The sequence below is a fragment of the Barbatula barbatula genome, assembly GCF_947034865.1.
Source record: "Barbatula barbatula genome assembly, chromosome: 22".
In the NCBI taxonomy this organism is placed as follows: Eukaryota; Metazoa; Chordata; class Actinopteri; order Cypriniformes; family Nemacheilidae; genus Barbatula; species Barbatula barbatula.
In genome coordinates, this window is record NC_136785.1 from 819,373 (window position 1) to 826,346 (window position 6,974).

A 6,974-nucleotide genomic window follows, 5' to 3' on the forward strand; every position below is an offset into this window, starting at 1 on the left:
CAAAGATTAATCTAGATTCCGGCGCTGTGTTAGATTTGGATTAATCAGTAAATGAAAGCTTGAGGGTGATGTCATGGTCATGGTCGTGGTATAAAAACATGTGGTCTAAACTTAGCAGTGGTGCACTGTGTCCAAAAGCACTAAGAGGAACAAAAGAAAAGAAGTTAAACCAGTCAACTCACTTTCTCCAGTTACCGAATGCGTCATAGACCTTTTCTCCATGCACGATGCTGGCAATCTTTCCTGCGATTCCTGGGAATCAGATTCGAGATTTCAGTAGCTGTTTTCTGCATTGATTTGAATGCAAAAAACTGACGTAGTTTAAGAACCAGGAGCGCACAAGACGGTTTTAGGTGAGTTCTTGAGTCCTAATTCTAGACTGGAGAAGTTCAGACCTTGAGATGACAGTGAAAGAACCAAATGTAATGAACAAAAAGCAGAGAAAGAAAGCATCGGGAGATGAGGCCAAACTCAAAGAAAAGCAAGGAGAGGTGGAGGACAGAGCAAAATCTACCTGTGTCTTAAGAGAACATTTGAAAGTGGAGCAAAAAAACAGCATTGATCTATTCTTTCGACCAAATTGTAAGTATGTAGAAATGTCAGTTTAGAGTTAAACGCAAATAACTTGTCCTTGACCTTTATATAAATTGTGTGTGTTTTATAAACTTTCAGTTGTGTAAGTAAGAAATGTAAACATAAGTCAATCGGCACTGCACCGTATAGAAGTGATGCATACCACATCATGTTGATGTCTAAAACTAAAGAGGAAAGAACGTTGGACAGGATAGAGTTTTGCTATTAATGTCATGAAGATGATCACATGTTTGTTTGTTTGTTTGTTTGTTTGTAGTCTCTCTGAATGCAGACTGATCTGTGACTCATTCTGATGTCTGAGACAGAAGATGAGCTTCATCTCATTCTTCAGTCCCACAAAGATGTTCATATAAAGCACAAATCTTTTCCTCCGGAAAATGCTCAGATTCAGTACCCTTATTATATCTGTACCGTGTACATATAGGTTAAAAGTACTGTACTATTTTATACATTTTACTATAATACAAGTAGCATTAAATTACATGAGACGTTGTATTTGTATGGCTGAAAAGAAAAGACATCCGTGAATCTTCCGTTCTTTGTTTTACCTAGAATTCTTAATTCTAGATTTATCTTTGATTTAAAAAAGACTTTGCAAAGTATTCGTGATCAAGAGCACGGGGAGGAAATCTCAGAGATGCCAGAAGTACTTGTTTATCAACACATTTGTATGTCACACATTTGAAATATCCATTATTCCTTCCAGAAAAGAAAGTGATGACTTTGTGTGAGGTGATATAAGTCTGTTTATGCTTCATATGTGGAGTAATGTTCCTGTACACTGAATTCTGTTGAACCTGAACCTGTAAACACATTATGTGTATGTCTTAACCTGTGCAGTTTCTTTTGCACTTCCAACATGAAGCTAAACAATGTCGCAAAAAGTTAAACAAAATGTAAAAATAAATGAAGAGTTTGTTTCCATAATGAGATAAATCAAAAATCTTGTATCTCAGGTATTTTCTGAGTTATTAGGGCTTAAATCAAAACAGGCCAACTGCAGTTTGATTGATATTCATTGAAATGCTCAATAAATAAATACAATATTTTTGAAAACATTTAAAAACTCTTCAAATGTTTGTGATCCATTGATTATTTATTTTCTCACAATCATTATTGCACATTGAAGAGGAGACATCTTCACAAAGCAAAAGACCTTAGGCTGATTTCATCCTCATTGAAACTATAACAAAGGCACAATAACGTGTTGCTTATTCGGATGATCACAGTATGGGTTGTCTGTCTCTAAATTTCATTTGTTGTAATCTTTGTGGGGTTAGGTAAAACCTTTGGATGAATCTATAATGTATGATATGATGATCAGGATTTCTTGATGATAGGGCTATGGTTGACCAAACCACGCACCAGTCTGGGTCCTGGGAGATGTTAACATCAAAGTCTAATCAATGATAAGCGCTTACATGAAGCTTTAGTTATAAACTCTGAGACAATGCCATTCATATTTCCCTTAGTGTTAAGGATTACATGAAGGGGTGATTCCCCAACTCGATACCCCAAGGGACGCCCTGAGCGTGCATTTCTGTGCGTAACGGTAAATAAAAATAAAAAGTACCCGATAGATTAAATACTCTCTTGGAATGCACGGAGACCCTGTTCTCCTATAATGTCCTTGACGACACAGACTCCATTTTTACTCCACTGAGGGAACATAATTGGTTTCTTCTCAATTAAAAGAGAGTTATTGTTGAAAATAGGGGATTGAGCGAAGAATTTATTTGGCATTTTAGCAAACCGGTGAACCTTTCGCCATACCGTTAGAAGATACGAGATGATTGGCCCAAATTGGCGTTTAACTATACTGTGGGGTATATTAGAATATACCAGGCTAGACAGACAATATGGATAAGTTAAACGTTCTTCAATAGGACGCCATGGTACCATGATCTCTGGATTCCACCATATAGCATGTGAGCGCAAAACAAAGCTCCAAGAATACCACTCAAAAATGAACACCTCCTGACAATCTATGTCTTTGATGCTTTGATTCTAAGTTTTGTCTGTTCCATAAATAGGAGCTAATGATTGAGTGTAGCTTCTTCCAGTAACCACCCGGTGGAGCTCGGGGAATCATGCTACTCACAAAATGTACGCGAGGCAATATATTCATCTTGATGACTGAAGTCTGTACTGGAAAGAAGTGGGGAGCAACCCCATCTATTCAGGTCACACTGCACATGTTTTAGAACTTTATTATAATTGTCAGCAATTAACAAGGACATGTGTAAAACTTTGTTATGTTTTGTTATTATTGGTTTAGTTTAGCTTGTGGTTATTGTTAGGTTGTTGATTCGTTCAATGATTGTTTTGGTTGTTTTTTGTTTTAATAAATTTAGTATCCTTATGAATTCTGCCATGTCGTCTCTCTTTATGTAACATCTTTGAGCCAGGCGTAACACTACTAACAACTGGAATATTGAGAAGTGGTATGTGGTCATCCGGTCCCCCCAGCAACATTAGAGACGATTTTGTCCAGTTTATTTTGTAGCCTAAAATCTCAAAGGTTTTAAGCAGGTGTGGAAGAGATTTTGTGAAAATTAAAATGTCATCTGCATACAAAGAGATGCAATGCAGCGTGTCTTGAAAAACGATTGGTTCTAACGCCTGTCACAAAGGACAACCTACTAGACAGGAGCAGACGTCTTATTTCATCATGACCTCAGATTTTATATACAAACCTAAATTTGTGCATTGTTTAAACTTCCTTATGCTGAAAACAGTTTATGTTAAAGATTTATATCTTTAACTCACAGTTGTTTACTTCTTGACAAACACAGTAAAGTTCTGTGTCATTCTGGTTTAACAGCATTTCAACGGCTTGTAGGGGAAATTCCCTTTCATGGATCCGACAGTCAATATATATTAGAATCATATATATAATACAATCATCTCTCAGGACTTACATTTACATTTATGCATTTGGCAGATGCTTTTATCCAAAGTGACTTACATTGCATTTGAGTTTGAGAATTAGGGCAGAAATGTGAGTCATGACATGACGTCAAAGGTTTTGTTTGAATGACAATAAAATAAATAACTCTCTAGTTCCTTGTGGTTGGGTTCCAGCCTCAGTAGAGCGGTCTGAATGTTTTTGAACACAATGCATTGTTATTATGATAGTCCTTTTATGGGTTTAAAGCGAGTGAAGCGATTGCCTTAAAAAAACACATCAAACTGCATTTCTGCATTGATTTTTTAGGACAGAAAGATAAACAGAATGTATTGAACATGGTCCGTGTTTACTTCCTAAAAATCCTAATAAAAAGAATATTGACAAGCCAATGTCAAAACAAATAAATGAATGAACAAATATTATAAAGCATTTCAATGTTTTATATCATTTGTTATTTCATCAAAATAAAATCAGACTAAGCACAAAGGCTTGTGGATATTCCTCACAGAATTTTGTTCATCTTGTAGTAACATAAACCATAAATCACAAATACTGAGCCTTGCTGGACACATTTGATTCAAGTTGAAGACATAAGCAGATGATGAACCGTCATTTTTTGCAATTTGCAAAGTTTGTGCGGAACTGTGATCTGTAAATGATTTTCCTTATAAATAACTTTCACGTTTGAGGTTAGGTTCAATTGAACTGGGTGAACAGAAGACCTGTGATCCTTCACTATACTAACATACTACCAAAAACATGTAAACCAAAAAAATCGAAATTGTTTTTAATGCGTGACAGTAGAAATATTCTGTTGGGTTAATGCAGCACTTACATACTTCTCATTATAACCTGATAAACACTCCCACAACTTGTTATTCCTCTGACGTCAATGGGCGGAGTCTCAGCAACTCTTTTATTAAACCATGATGATGAAATCACACGATTCTAAATGGACACAGAGCTGTTGTGGATATTCTTCACGCCGATCAAAAGGTAATCAAACACTTTCTTACAATAATACTATAAAAATACAACTATATTGCCATATGTTATACTATATAGCTGATCAGATGATGCTATCTTTATCACACAACAGTCACTTTAATTTAACATTGAATATTTATCCCTTTACCACAAACACAATAAAGAAGCATTGTTTGTCCTTCAGAGTTTTTAAGAACAGAGCGTGAGGGTTTATGGAAAACCAGGAGGAGATGGACGCATCAGACATCACAGATCAGACATCATCAGAGAAAGGAGACGGATGGACATGCAGGAGGGACACTCTTGAACCTGATCAATTCAGGATAAACAATCAATTACGGAGAGAAAGCATGATACAAAATCCAGACCGTGAGTATTTTAGCTTCATAAAGTCTCAGCAAATCTTTGCAGCAATATTTATTTAGATTTTCCTCTGCAAGTTGTTGATCCTGACATGTATCTTTTTAACTCTAGTTTCATCAGATGCAGACGTGTGTTTAGAGCTGCGTTGTGATGAATGTAAGGGAGCCAAAGATGAGGTGAGAAACTAAAGAGCAAAAAAGACTGAAGATAGTTATGATGATACAAGCTAATGCATCTAATTTCTCTCTTTAGATGTTTCTACGTCGGTCATCTATTGCTCTCCTCGTGATGTTCATCAGTCAGTATGTCATAAACCGCTCATTGACTCATCTGCTGGGATGGAAAGTGAAACATGGATTAAAACAGACTTAAGGAAGTCTCTCTATCTCTCTCTCCTCGAATGAAAGTCACTTCAAGATGAGACTTGAGAGGATTTATTTACACAGACGTCAACATGTTTGGATCACCATCACAGTCTGAGCATTCAGTGTCCATCGTTGATGATTTATAATGAAACAAACGTTTACATTATGGACACAAGTGTGAAATGAGCGTTTGAAGAATTTACCATAACAGAGCTTTGAAATACAAGCTGTAAAGTTATGGATACAAATATTTAATAGATGTTTAAAGAAACTGTTTATATATATATATATATATATCTGTATAGGCCTATTCATGATAGAAATTACAATTATTATTTATGTTGAAAAACAGAAACAGCTTTATTGAAGCACCGTGAAACACTGTGATATGTGTTGAGTTCTTCTGTTGGTATTTAAGTATGAAAACAATTCCTTTTATGTTTACTGTGTTGAACACATATTTGTGATAAAATGTTTAACATAATGGAGCCAAAACAATATTAGCAGTGATGTTATGTTCAACTTTTTAACTGCCGTGAACCATTTGAAAGAAACATATATCTTTGTTTTTGAAATAGTATATTTTTTTACATAACTTTTTTAATTTTAAAGAAATAAAAATGTGTGAGGTGAATGATTAGAGATCGCATCTCGTTTCTTTTTTTTAAATGCAAATAAATAGAGCAAAATCTGTGATACTTCCACACTTGTAATGAAATAATCCAACTTTTCTCAGTGCAATTCAGTTGGGTTCATTGGGGAATCATCCATAATATTACAATTAGGATCCGAATATGGTTACAACGAACAAGCATAAACATTTATCTTAATAAGAATTATATACAATATCTTACCTACGTTTTTGAGCAAATTCACCTTGATGTGTGTGATGATGCGTCATTGGATTTCCAATGCAACATTCCTGAAATGCCAGTTGAGATCCACTGCTGTCAATGCAACTAGTCATACCTAGACTAGACTAGACTTAAGACATAATTTGACATTAATTACAACTGACTTGACTAAAGAAGGAAATTCCTTGCGGCGCTGAATAAAGTCTTACTAAAGGTCCACAGTAAAGCAAACAAGCAAAACAAACCAGAACCCATCTGTGTCTATAAAACATCTCCATATCATGCTTGACATTACAAAAAGATTATTTAAGCAGTTTCTCGTCATATAACTATGGCCTTTATCTCTTATTTCAAAACTTTTTTCAAAATTTGTTTGATATTGCTGTAAATAAACAGCTTGATATTTCAGAGCAGATTCTGGAGAGATCATGTGGTGTGAAAGTTCATATCTGGATCATCAGAAGCCACAGAAGAACAAGATTGACTTATCATTCACTGACTCAAAGAAGATAAGATACAAAGGACAGCATAGGACTTTGCCCAGCTGTACGTATTTCTGCAGTATGTCATTATGATACGGACGGATGCGTAAAGCACTCTTTCATAAATATGACGGACATCGACAGATAAGAGGTGAACAGAAATCACTCCATCAGAACGACTGAACCGCTGAGAGACTGGAGGAATTCTCTGCTCCTTCACTTTTCATGTTGAGTCAAAATACAAATCTGCAATGATTCATTGATGAAATAATACATGTTGTCTCATTTGTAAGATAGAAGCGTTTGCTAAATGAATGTAAATGGTACCTGTTGCTCAGTTGGTAGTCTCAGCCTCAGACGTCATGCCCATGGACTGGTTATGAAGGTCAGTATGAAGTCTAATGGTCTGGCTATGTAA

The 6,974-nt window shown here is 35.6% G+C and overlaps 1 long non-coding RNA gene across 1 annotated transcript; it reads left to right on the top strand.

Annotated features, from left to right (window-relative positions):
- The first annotated feature begins 4,447 nt into the window (after positions 1-4,447).
- On the top strand, positions 4,448-5,860 carry LOC306911835. Its single transcript, XR_013788275.1, has 4 exons — positions 4,448-4,501; positions 4,677-4,861; positions 4,967-5,031; positions 5,108-5,860. It is a non-coding gene; the product is annotated as an uncharacterized lncRNA (long non-coding RNA).
- The last annotated feature ends 1,114 nt before the right edge of the window (positions 5,861-6,974 follow it).